The sequence below is a fragment of the Aegilops tauschii genome, chromosome 3 (genome assembly GCF_002575655.3).
Source record: "Aegilops tauschii subsp. strangulata cultivar AL8/78 chromosome 3, Aet v6.0, whole genome shotgun sequence".
NCBI lineage: Eukaryota > Viridiplantae > Streptophyta > Magnoliopsida > Poales > Poaceae > Aegilops > Aegilops tauschii.
In genome coordinates this window covers 463,547,246-463,561,584 of record NC_053037.3, presented here as the reverse complement: position 1 = coordinate 463,561,584, position 14,339 = coordinate 463,547,246, and positions in this window count along the sequence as shown.

Sequence of the window (14,339 nt, the reverse complement as noted above, 5' to 3'; positions counted from 1 at the left end):
TGCCACTTTCGATATCGGGCTTTGCAATACTGCCACTCTCAAAATTGGTTTCGTAAAAATGCAACCTAGCTCACGTGCACTTTGATTACCATGCCATTTTTTCTTTTTTCATTACTTCTCCTTTTCTTTTTAATTTTATGTCACATGACAGGACCAAAGTACCCTTGCCTCTTTCTCGCTCAGGCGTGGACAAGCTAGGTTGGCGAGTTAGGGTAGCTCGCGCAGGAATCAATGCCGTATGGCGGGGATCAACCATGATGACATTGGATAAGGTAGAAAGAGGCGTGATGGCACTAGCCGCTGGAGGTGGAGATGGATGCGTGTGAAGTTCTGAAGATGTTGAATGCAAGCAACATGTAAGTGATGTTTGCTGTAATTTTTACTTGATGTTGGATGCAATTTGGCAATTACATCAAGAATAGCATGTCATGTTTAGTTTCACGTCCAGAATCAACTGAGCAACAATACGACAAATAAATAATGCCGCAAATTTCAGCCATAAGATACTTGCTGCAATATCTTCTTTTGCATTTACTGTAGCTTATTCAGAGATAAGAAATGGAATTGTGTCTAGAAAAAAGTATGTAAACCTCAAATTTTAGTACATGAGCAAGGGGGGAGACATATAGACACTTCAACCATGATTGATAGATGAATATGAAATGAGTTCACTTCTCACAAAATAAAGTGGTGAGTTCACATAATAAGTTCACAGCTCAAAAAATATATGAGCTCACAGCTGAGAGAAATTGGAGAAATTGAGTTCACATAGAAGAAAACTACTTGTGGAGTTTGTTAGAAGGGAGAGAGGGATTGGTGGCATATGATGGATTGTATTGCTTGAGCCTCATGGGCATATATATAGGAGTGCATGATCTACTTGGAGTACAAGACAAGCCAGAAATACTTTCCTAGTCTATCCTATGTATCCAATACAATCACGTTACTCAACACCCCCCCGCAGTCACAACGGTAGCGACGCAGATGGTGAGACTGAGAAGAATCCGAAGGCAAACCGACGGACACCCCCCCCACAGTCGTAACAGTCGATGCGTCGTGTAAGTCGTGGCTGGAGTGGAAACCCGACGAGGTTGCTCAAGCAAGGCGGTAGCCCTTTGTGCCGTTTATCGAAGTAGCCGAGAGCGTAGGTGGTGTAGCCGTGGTCGAGGTCGCCGTGCGAAGAACGCCGTGGTCGATGTCGAGTCGGGGTAGCCAGGATCGAGGAAGTCGCCGTGGAGCCGCAGGCGCAAGGGGGCGCCGAGTTAGCATGGGCGTGCTACCTCTTGATCACTGTGTTGGTTTTTTCCTTGAAGAGGAAAGGGTGATGCAGTAAATTAGCATAAGTATTTCCCTCAGTTTTTGAGAACCAAGGTATCAATCCAGTAGGAGGCCACGCTCGAGTCCCACGCACCTTACACAAACAAATAAGAACCTCGCAACCAACGCGATAAAGGGGTCGTCAATCCCTTCACGGTCACTTACGAGAGTGAGATTTGATAGAGATGATAAGATAATGTTTTTGGTATTTTTATGGTAAAGAGTAAAAGTAAAGAAAGCAAAATAAACGGCGCCAGAAATAGCTTGTTGACGGGAGATTAATATGATGGAAAATAGACCCGGGGGCCATAGGTTTCACTAGTGGCTTCTCTCAAGATAGCATAAGTATTACGGTGGGTAAACGAATTACTGTCGAGCAATTGATATAATTGAGCATAGTTACGAGAATATCTAGGTATGATCATGTATATAGGCATCACGTCCGTGACAAGTAGACCGACTCCTGCCTGCATGTACTACTATTACTCCACACATCGACCGCTATCCAGCATGCATCTAGAGTATTAAGTTCATAAGAACGGAGTAACGCTTTAAGCAAGATGACATGATGTAGACGGATAAACTCATGCAATATGATATAAACCCCATCTTTTTATCCTCGATGGCGACAATACAATATGTGTCGTTTCCCCTACTGTCACTGGGATCGAGCACCGCAAGATTGAACCCAAAGCTAAGCACTTCTCCCATTGCAAGAAAGATTAATCTAGTAGGCCAAACCAAACTGATAATTCGAAGAGACTTGCAAAGATAACCAATCATACATAAAAGAATTTAGAGGAGATTCAAATTTTGTTCATAGATAATCTTGATCATAAACCCACAATTCATCGGATCTCGACAAACACACTGCAAAAGAAGAGTTACATCAAATAGATCTCCAAGAGAATCGAGGAGAACTTTGTATTGAGATCCAAAGAGAGAGAAGAAGCCATCTAGCTAATAACTATGGACCCGAAGGTCTGAGGTAAACTACTCACACATCATCGGAGAGGCTATGGTGTTGATGTAGAAGCCCTCCGTGATCGATGCCCCCTCCGGCGGAGCGCCGGAAAAGGCCCCAAGATGGGATCTCACGGGTACAGAAGGTTGCGGTGGTGGAAATAGGGTTTTGGCTCCGTCTCTGATGGTTTGAGGGTATGTAGGTATATATAGGAGGAAGAAGTAGGTCGGTGGAGCTACGAGAGGCCCACGAGGGTGGAGGGCGCGCCCAGGGGGTAGGTGCGCCCCCTTGCCTCGTGGCCTCCTCATTCGTTTCTTGATGTCCACTCCAAGTCCTCTGAATCACGTTTGTTCCGAAAATCACGTTCCCGAAGGTTTCATTCCGTTTGGACTCCGTTTGATATTCCTTTCCTTCGAAACACTGAAATAGGCAGAAAACAGCAATTTGGGCTGGGCCTCCGGTTAATAGGTTAGTCCCAACAATAATATAAAAGTGTATAATAAAGCCTATTAAACGCCCAAAACAGAATATAATATAGCATGGAACAATAAAAAATTATAGATAAGTTGGAGACGTATCAAGCATCCCCAAGCTTAATTCCTGCTCGTCCTCGAGTAGGTAAATGATAAAAACATAATTTTTGATGTGAAATGCTACTTAGCATAATTTTCAATGTAATTCTCTTATTTGTGGCATGAATGTTCAGATCCGAAAGATTCAAGATAAGAGTTTAATATTGACATAAAAATAATAATACTTCAAGCATACTAACAAAGCAATCATTTCTTCTCAAAATAACATGGCCAAAGAAAGTTCATCCCTACAAAATCATATAGTCTGGCTATGCTCTATCTTCATCACACAAAGTATTTAATCATGCACAACCTCGATGACAAGCCAAGCAATTGTTTCATACTTTTGATGTTCTCAAACTTTTTCAATCTTCACGCAATACATGAGCGTGAGCCATGGACATAGCACTATATGTGGAATAGAATGGTGGTTGTGGAGAAGACAAAAAAGAAGAAGATAGTCTCACATCAACTAGGCGTATCAATGGGCTATGGAGATGCCCATCAATAGATATCAATGTGAGTGAGTAGGGATTGCCATGCAACGGATGCACTAGAGCTACAAGTGTATGAAGCTCAACAAAAAAAACTAAGTGGGTGTGCATTCAACTCGCTTGCTCACGAAGACCTAGGGCATTTTGAGGAAGCCCATCAGTGGAATATACAAGCCAAGTTCTATAATGTAAAATTCCCACTAGTATATGAAAGTGACAACATAGGAGACTCTCTATCATGAAGATCATGGTGCTACTTTGAAGCACAAGTGTGGTAAAAGGATAGTAACATTGTCCCTTCTCTCTTTTTCTCTCATTTTTTTATTTGGGCCTTTTCTCTTCCTTTTTTATGGCCTCTTTTTTTTCGTCCGGAGTCTCATCCCGACTTGTGGGGGAATCATAGTCTCCATCATCCTTTCCTCACTTGGGACAATGCTCTAATAATGATGATCATCACACTTTCATTTACTTACAACTCAAGAATTACAACTCAATACAAAAATATGACTCTATGTGAATGCCTCCGGTGGAGTACCGGGATATGCAATGAATCAAGAGTGACATGTATGAAATTTTTGAACGGTGGCTTTGCCACAAATACGATGTCAACTTCATAATCATTCAAAGCAATATGACAATGATGGAATGTGCCATAGTAAACAGAATGGTGGTAAGTTGCATGGCAATATATCTCGGAATGGCTATGGAAATGCCATAATAGGTAGGTATGGTGGCTGTTTTGAGGAAGGTAATGTTTGGTATATGGTACCGGCGAAATTTGCGCGATACTAGAGAGGCTAGCAATGGTGGAAGGGTGAGAGTACGTATAATCAATGGACTCAACATTAGTCATAAAGAACTCACATACTTATTGCAAAAATCTATTAGTTATTGAAGCAAAGTACTACGCGCATGCTCCTAGGGGGATAGATTGGTAGGAAAATACCATCGCTCGTCCCCGACCGCCACTCGTAAGGAAGACAATCAATAAATAAATCATGCTCCGACTTCATCACATAACGGTTCACCATACGTGCATGCTACGGGAATCACAAACTTTAACACAAGTGTTTCTCAAATTCACAACTACTCAACTAGCATGACTCTAATATCACCATCTTCATATCTCAAAACAATTATCAAGCATCAAGCTTCTCTTAGTATTCAACGCACTTATAAGAAAGTTTTTACTAATCTTGAATGCCTATCATATTAGGACTAATTTCACAATTAAAGCAAACTACCATGCTGTTTTGTAGGACTCTCAAAATAATATAAGTGAAGAATGAGAGAACACCAATTTCTATAAAATAAAACCACCACCGTGCTCTAAAAGATATAAGTGAAGCACTAGAGCAAAAACTATATAGCTCAAAAGATATAAGTGAAGCACATAGAGTGTTCTAATAAATTCCGAATCATGTGTGTCTCTCTCAAAAGGTGTGTACAACGAGGATGATTGTGGTAAACAAAAAGAAAATACTCAAATCATACAATACGCTCCAAGCAAAATACATATCATGTGGTGAATAAAAATATAGCTCCAAGTAAAGTTACCGATGGACGAAGACGAAAGAGGGGATGCCTTCCGGGGCATCCCCAAGCTTTGCCTTTTTGGTGTCCTTGGATTTACCTTGGGTGCCTTGGGCATCCCCAAGCTTAGGCTCTTGCCACTCCTTGTTCCATAATCCATCAAATCCTTACCCAAAACTTGAAAACTTCACAACACAAAACTTAACAGAAAATCTCGTGAGCTCCGTTAGCGAAAGAAAACAAAAAACCACTTCAAGGTACTGTATTTAACTCATTCTTTATTTATATTGGTGTTAAACTTACTGTATTTCAACTTCTCTATCATTTATAAACTATTTTACTAACCATAGACTCATCAAAATAAGCAAACAACACACGAAAAACAGAATCTGTCAAAAACAGAACAGTCTGTAGTAATCTGTAACTAACACAAACTTTTGGAACTCAGAAAAATCTACCAAAATAGGACGACCTAAATAATTTGTTTATTGATCTGGTTCAATTGGAATCAATATTTTATCACGTTCTGGTGATTTTAAACAATTGTTTTCGTGAACAGAAAGTTTCTAGAATTTTCAGCAAGATCAAATAACTATCATCCAAGAAGATCCTATAGGTTTAACTTGGCACAAACACTAACTAAAACATAAAAACACATCTAACCAGAGGCTAGATCAATGATTTATTACTAACCAGAAATAAAAATCAAGAAAATTAAAATAAAATTGGGTTGCCTCCCAACAAGCGCTATCGTTTAACGCCCCTAGCTAGGCATAAAAACAAGGATAGATCTAGGTATTGCCATCTTTGGTAGGCAATTCTTCAATAAGACACCTATAACCCCTAGGAGTCTCTTTCTTTTTATTAATTATCAAACTCCTGGGCACAAAATCAAGCAAATCATTTGTAGCAAAAGGTTCCTTAAGGATAGCAAGAAAGATGGGGTGAACACTTATGGATTTGAGGTCCGCATTCCCCTTACTAGAAGTTTCACCCTTATTTTTAGGAACATACAATAATTTGGCAATCTTAGCACTAGAAGGAGTGTTTTTCACGGAAGAAAAGCAGACCCTAGGTTGGTAATAATATCCTCAATTTTATCAATTCTAGTGGAATCTTGATCTATCTTTTCATTAACCATAGGTTCCTTTTCTTTAAAAAATTTAAGAGCAACTCCTACCTTAGATCCGTATTGGGTAACTTGGTTGTGGATCTTTCTATCCAAATTTTCAATCAACTCTACGGTAGCAACTTTATTTTCAATAATTCCAAAGTTAAAGTAGTTCCATTAACCAAAAGAGGTGGTGGGCCAAACAAATCTATCATAGCATTGTAAGAATCAAAAGTATGGCTACCCAAGAAATTTCCTCCGGTAATGGTATCAAGAATATATCTATTCCAAGGAGTGATGCCTACATAAAAAATGTGAAGAAGAACGGAAGTAGATTGCTTCCTAGTAGATCTATTTTGCGCATTGCAAATTATGTACCAAGCATCTTTTAGATTTTCTCCCTCCCTTTGTTTAAAATTAAGAACTTCATTCTTGGGAGACAAAGGAGTAGATAAAGGACTAGCCATGACGGTGAAGCAAGCGAAAAAGAAGTGGACGGAAAAGAGGGCGAATAAAACGGCAAGGGTGAAGTGGGGGAGAGGAAAACGAGAGGCAAATGGCAAATAATGTAATGCGGGGGATAAGAGTTTGTGATGGGTACTTGGTATGTCTTGACTTGTCGTAGACTCCCCGGCAACGGCGCCAGAAATGGCTAGTTGCTGGGAGTCAAATCTTGACTTGACTTGGCGTAAGCCTCCCCGGCAACGGCGCCAGAAATCCTTCTTGCTACCTCTTGAGCACTGCGTTGGTTTTCCCTTGAAGAGGAAAGGGTGATGCAGTAAAGTAGCATAAGTATTTCCCTCAGTTTTTGAGAACCAAGGTATCAATCCAGTAGGAGGCCACGCTCGAGTCCCACGCACCTACACAAACAAATAAGAACCTCGCAACCAACGCGATAAAGGGGTTGTCAATCCCTTCACGGTCACTTACGAGAGTGAGATTTGATAGAGATGATAATATAATATTTTTGGTATTTTTATGGTAAAGAGTAAAATTAAAGAAAGCAAAATAAACGGCGCCAGAAATAGCTTGTTGACGGGAGATTAATATGATGGAAAATAGACCCGGGGGCCATAGGTTTCACTAGTGGCTTCTCTCAAGATAGCATAAGTATTACGGTGGGTAAACGAATTTCTGTCGAGCAATTGATAGAATTGAGCATAGTTACGAGAATATCTAGGTATGATCATGTATATAGGCATCACGTCCGTGACAAGTAGACCGACTCCTGCCTGCATCTACTACTATTACTCCACATATCGACCGCTATCCAGCATGCATCTAGAGTATTAAGTTCATAAGGACGGAGTAACGCTTTAAGCAAGATGACATGATGTAGAGGGATAAACTCATGCAATATGATATAAACCCCATCTTTTTACCTCGATGGAAACAATACAATACGTGTCGTTTCCCCTACTGTCACTGGGATCGAGCACCGCAAGATGGAACCCAAAGCTAAGCACTTCTCCCATTGCAAGAAAGATCAATCTAGTAGGCCAAACCAAACTGATAGTTCGAAGAGACTTGCAAAGATAACCAATCATACATAAAAGAATTCAGATGAGATTCAATATTGTTCATAGATAATCTTGATCATAAACCCACAATTCACCGGATCTCGACAAACACACCGCAAAAGAAGAGTTACATCAAATAGATCTCCAAGAGAATCAAGGAGAACTTTGTATTGAGATACAAAGAGAGAGAAGAAGCCATCTAGCTAATAACTATGGACCCGAAGGTCTGAGGTAAACTACTCACACATCATCGGAGAGGCTATGGCGTTGATGTAGAAGCCCTCCGTGATCGATGCCCCTTCCGGCGCAGCGCCGGAAAAGGCCCCAAGATGGGATCTCGCGGGTACAGAAGGTTGCGGTGGTGGAAATAGGGTTTTGGCTCCGTCTCTGATGGTTTGAGGGTACGTAGGTATATATAGGAGGAAGAAGTAGGTCGGTGGAGCTACAAGGGGCCCACGAGGGTGGAGGGCGCGCCCAGGGGGGTAGGCGCGCCCCCTGCCTCGTGGCCTCCTTGTTCGTTTCTTGACGTCCACTCCAAGTCCTCTGGATCACGTTTGTTCCGAAAATCACGTTCCCGAAGGTTTCATTCCGTTTGGACTTCGTTTGATATTCCTTTCCTTCGAAACACTGAAATAGGCAAAAAACAACAATTTGGGTTGGGCCTCCGGTTAATAGGTTAGTCCAAAAAATAATATAAAAATGTATAATAAAGCCCATTAAACGTCCAAAACAGAATATAATATAACATGGAACAATTAAAAATTATAGATACGTTGGAGACGTATCAGGGCGCAGAGGTCTTGAGTTCAAGACCCGGCTGGCGCAATTAAATTGCAACCCACTTTCGGTCCATGTTTAGGCCTGAGGGAGCCACACGTGAGGGGGAGTGTTGACGTATAATGTGCTGCCTAGTCTCTCCATCAGATTGGTCTTTTGGTTGCATTGGCTAGAGCATGCACTTCTACAGAGTTCACATCTCACATAACTATAACATTTATTTTATAGAGATCATTCATCCAATTTGTAGCTTCCTCTTTGGAGTCAGCTTCTTTGCTGGAGCTGCAGTGGGCATCCTCCCTAGAGTCAGCTTCTTTGCTGGAGCTGCAGTGGGCATGTTTGCTGGAGTCAGCTTCTTTGCTGGAGCTGCAGTGGGCATGTTTGCTGGAGTAGTTGTGGTTTGTAAAGTACCCTCTCCCAGCAAGAAAGCAAGTCGACTGCACGTATATATGTTATTACATTGGGATTAATATTTTGCTTCTCATTTTTCCATTGTAGAACGAATAACTATTTGTCATTGCTGATTACATTCTAGTGACCATGCCTGGGTTGTCTTGTACTCCCTCCGTCCCATAATGTAAGACACTTTTTGACATCAAAAAGTGTCTTACATTATGGGATGGAGGGAGTAGTATTTGTTCTCTAGTTGGCCTTTAAGGGGTGCTAGCTTCAGCTGGCCTAGCTTTCGTAACATTCTTTCTAGGCTTCCTCTTCCCGCAATTAAACAAAAAAGTTTATTTTCGGCATGAGTTGATAATTTGAGATTTGATTGAAAGAATAACACTTGTCTTTTTTGGGTTCAATTCTACCTTCATCATCATGTGTCTCTATTATCTGTAAGTTATCCCAGTCAACTTCAAGGATAGGTGGTGTTGGTTGTACAGTTGAAGAATCCTCAACCAATAAATCCGGATTATCAGTACTAGTACTGCTGCCAAGCGCGACCTCCGAATCATGCCTATTCCAAACAATTAGGAAAACATGAACACAAGACTGAGTTAGTGATCAAATTTCTACAATGCATGTATCTAGCTCAATATGTGTAATCATCCTCTAGTTCCTCAACATAATTTACTACTTCGCATCTTAATTAAGTTTACATTATGAACACTGCTTCTGTTGTAAATTGACATCCTATCACTGCCACCAGGATAACAATGAAAAAACTACCTCTATTTAATTAATCCTTACATCCTGAGCGCTACTTCTGTTGTAAATTCCTTCTCAATAAGATGGTGTCGGGGATATACCCCGCGGTGTGACCTGGCCGGAAGTATGACCCGACCGGATTTGGCGATTCACTGGTGACCCGCCCTGAATTGGTGACTCACTGATGACCTACCCGGATCTCTCCACTCACTGATGACCCGTCAGAGCCAGGTGACTCATTGGTGACCCGGCAGGCGGGTCAGAGGACCGGCAAGACCCAGAGGCCCAGAAGGCTCAAGGCCCAGAAGGCCGGCTTGCGTTATGATAGGCCGGCTTAAGATGAAAGGCATAAGGAATATTCTCCTACAAAGGAAGTAAGACTAGGACTCCACTTGTAATAGAATAATCCTAATCCTACTAGGACTAGTCATGTAACCCGCCCCTCCAACTTATATAAGGAGGGCCAGGGCACCCCAAGAGGGAGGAGTTTTCACAAGTTAGGTTTAGACAGACAAGTCAATAGCTCTCGAGATAGAGCACCCTTGTAATCGTGATCATCATCATCAATATCAATGAAGCAGGATGTAGGCTTTTACCTCCACCATGAGGGACCGAACCTGGGTAAAACTTTGCGTCTCTCGTCCCACTCAACCCCTCTCAAGCTACCACATAGATGCGTTGGCCTCGCGACTAAGTACTGACACTAAGGACATCTGCCGTGACATATCCACGACAGCTGGTATATCATAGTTCGGATTTATACATCAAGCGAAACTCATACATCAATGTGTATCAAGGGAGGAGATCAAGGATGATGACTGTACTTCCCATGGATTCCATACGTCACATGAGGAGCTTTGTTGAACTGGAATCAAACGAACAAACCAAGGGAAAGGTAAAACATAATACCATCCAGAAAGATTGGGTTCCATGTCGCCACTGCGGTACTAGGCGACAGGCAGCATGGGACATCGAGGAGATTGGCGGTAAGCGGCGTCAAGGAGATCAGCGACGTCATGACGTCCAGGAGATGGGGATGGCATCGGCAGCGTCACGACGTTCCGGAGATGGGGGCGCCAGCGGTGGTGTCACAACGTCGAGGAGATGGGGGCGGCGTCATGACGTCCAGGCGATCAGAGATGCGGCAAGCACGGTATTCTCGGCTGCTAGCATGCAATTGCCCGCTTCAAGTGTTGATCTGATGCCCAAGTAGGTGAAGATAGCATCTGAAGGAAATATGACCTAGAGGCAATAATAAAGTTGTTATTTATATTTTCTTATATCATGATAAATATTTATTATTCATGCTAGAATTGTATTAACCGGAAACTTGATACATGTGTGAATACATAGACAAAACACAGTGTCCCTAGTATGCCTCTACTAGACTAGCTCGTTAATCAAAGATGGTTAAGTTTCCTCACCATAGACATGTGTTGTCATTTGATGAACGGGATCACATCATTAGGAGAATGATGTGATGGACAAGACCCATCCATTAGCTTAGCATAATGATCGTTAAGTTTTATTGCTATTGCTTTCTTCATGACTTATATGTATTCCTTTGACTATGAGATTATGCAACTCCCGAATACCGGAGGAACACCTTGTGTGCTACCAAATGTCACAACGTAACTGGGTGATTATAAAGATGCTCTATAGGTATCTCTGAAGGTGTTTGTTGGGTTGGCATAGATCGAGATTAGGATTTGTCACTCCGAGTATCGGAGAGGTATCTTTGGGCCCTCTCGGTAATACACATCATGATAAGCCTTGCAAGCAATGTGACTAATGAGTTAGTTGTGGGATGATGTATTACAGAACGAGTAAAGAGACTTGCCGGTAACGAGATTGAAGTAGGTATGAAGATACCAATGATCGAATCTCGGGCAAGTAACATACCGATGACAAAGGGAATGACGTATGTTGTCATTGCAGTTTGAACGATAAAGATCTTCGTAGAATATGTAGGAACCAATATGAGCATCTAGGTTCCGCTGTTGGTTATTGACCGGAGATGTGTCTTGGTCATGTATACATAGTTCTCGAACCCATAGGGTCCGCACGCTTAATGTTCGATGACGATTTGTATTATGAGTTATGTGTTTTGGTGACCGAAGATTGTTCGGAGTCCCGGATGAGATCACTGATACGTCTCCAACGTATCTATAATTTTTGATTGTTCCATGCTATATTATATTCTGTTTTGGACATTACTGGGATTTATTATACACTTTTATATTATTTTTGAGACTAACCTATTAACCGGAGGCCCAACCCAAAATTGCTGTTTTTTGCCTATTTCAGAGTTTCGCAGAAAAAGAATATCAAACGGAGTCCAAACGGAATGAAACCTTCGGGAACGTGATTTTCGGAACGAACATGATCCATAGGACTTGGACCCTATGTCAAGGAAGCTACCAGGAAGCCACGAGGTAGGGGGCGCGCCTACCCCCCCAGGCGCGGCCTCCACCCTCGTGGGCCCCACGTTGCTCCACCGACATACTCCTTCCTCCTATATATACCTACGCACCCCCAAACGATCAGATACGAAGCCAAAAACCTAATTCCACCGCCACAACCTTCTGTACCCACGAGATCCCATCTTGGGGCCTGTTCCGGAGCTCCGCCGGAGGGGGCATCGATCACGGAGGGCTTCTACATCAACACCATAGCCTCTCCGATGATGTGTGAGTAGTTTACCTCAGACCTTCGGGTCCATAGTTATTAGCTAGATGGCTTCTTCTCTCTTTTTGGATCTCAATACAATGTTCTCCCCCTCTCTCATGGAGATCTATTCGATGTAATCTTCTTTTGCGGTGTGTTTGTTGAGACCGATGAATTGTGGGTTTATGATCAAGTTTATCTATGAACAATATTTGAATCTTCTGAATTCTTTTATGTATGATTGGTTATCTTTGCAAGTCTCTTCGAATTATTAGTTTGGTTTGGCCTACTAGATTGATCTTTCTTGCAATGGGAGAAGTGCTTAGCTTTGGGTTCAATCTTGCGGTGTCCTTTCCCAGTGACAGTAGGGGCAGCAAGGCACGTATTGTATTGTTGCCATCGAGGATAACAAGATGGGGTTTATATCATATTGCATGAATTTATCCCTCTACATCATGTCATCTTGCTTAAGGCGTTACTCTGTTCTTATGAACTTAATACTCTAGATGCATGCTGGATAGCGGTCGATGTGTGGAGTAATAGTAGTAGATGCAGGCAGGAGTCGGTCTACTTGTCTCGGACGTGATGCCTATATACATGATCATACCTAGATATTCTCATAACTATGCTCAATTCTGTCAATTGCTCAACAGTAATTTGTTCACCCACCGTAAAATACTTATGCTCTTGAGAGAAGCCACTAGTGAAACCTATGGCCCCCGGGTCTATTTCCCATCTTATTAATCTTCCAACACTTAGTTATTTCCATTGCTTTTTTACTTTGCTTTGCATCTTTATCATAAAAATACCAAAATATTATCTTATCATATCTATCAGATCTCACTCTCATAAGTGACCGTGTAGGGATTGACAACCCCTTATTGCGTTGGTTGTGAGGATTTATTTGTTTGTGTAGGTGCGAGGGACTCGCGCGTAGCCTCCTACTGGATTGATACCTTGGTTCTCAAAAACTGAGGGAAATACTTAAGCTACTTTGCTGCATCACCCTTTCCTCTTCAAGGGAAAACCAACGCAGTGCTCAAGAGGTAGCAATCACGGACATGACGAGGAGTCTCTAAATGGTTGAGAGGTAAAGATTGATATATTGGACGATATTATTTGGACACCGGAAGGGTTTTAGAATATATCGGGTACATATCGGAGTAACAGGGGGTTACCGGAACCCCCCGGGGGAAATATATGGGTCATATGAGCCATAGGAGGGAGGCAAGGCAGCCCACAAGGGGTGGCGCCCCCCCATGGGGAGTCCGAATTGGACTAGGGGAGGGGGCGCGGCCCCCCTTTCCTTCTCCTCCTCCCTCTCCTTCCTCCTTTCCCCTTCCGGTAAAAAGAGGGGGGGGGGGCGAATTGGGCTAGGGGTCCAAGTGGGACTCCTCCCACTTGGCGCGCCCTAGGCCGGCCTCCTCCCCTCTCCCTCCTTTATATACGGGGGCAGGGGGCACCTCTAAGGCACAACAATTGTTCTTAGCCATGTGCGGTGCCCCCTCCACCTTTTACTCCTCCGGTCATATTGTCGTAGTGCCTAGGCGAAGCCCTGCACGGATCACTTCACCATCACCGTCACCACGCCGTCGTGCTGACGAAACTTTCCCTCGACACTTTGCTGAATCAAGAGTTCGAGGGATCATCGAGTTGAACTTGTGCTGAACTCGGAGGTGCCATACGTTTGGTACTTGATCGGTTGAATCGCGAAGACGTTCGACTACATCAACCGCGTTAAACTAATGCTTCTGCTTTTGGTCTACGAGGGTACGTGGACACACTCTCCCCCTCTCATTGCTATGCATCTCCTAGATAGATCTTGCGTGATCGTAGGAAATGTTTTGAAATTGCATGCTACGTTTCCCAACAGTGGCATCCGAGCCAGGTCTATGCATAGATGATATGCACGAGTAGAACACAAATAGTTGTGGGCGATGATAGTCATACTGCTTACCACCAACGTCTTATTTTGATTCAGCGGTATTATTGGATGAAACGGCCCAGACCAACCTTACATGACCACGTTCATGAGACTGGTTCCACCGACAGACATGCAACTTGTTTTGCATAAAGGTGGCTGGCGGGTGTCTGTTTCTCCAACTTTAGTTGAATTGAATATGACTACGACCGGTACTTGTTGAAGGTTAAACAAAAAACTTGACAAAACATCATTGTGGTTTTGATGCGTAGGTAAGAACGGTTCTTACTAGAAGCCCGTAGCAGCCACGTAAA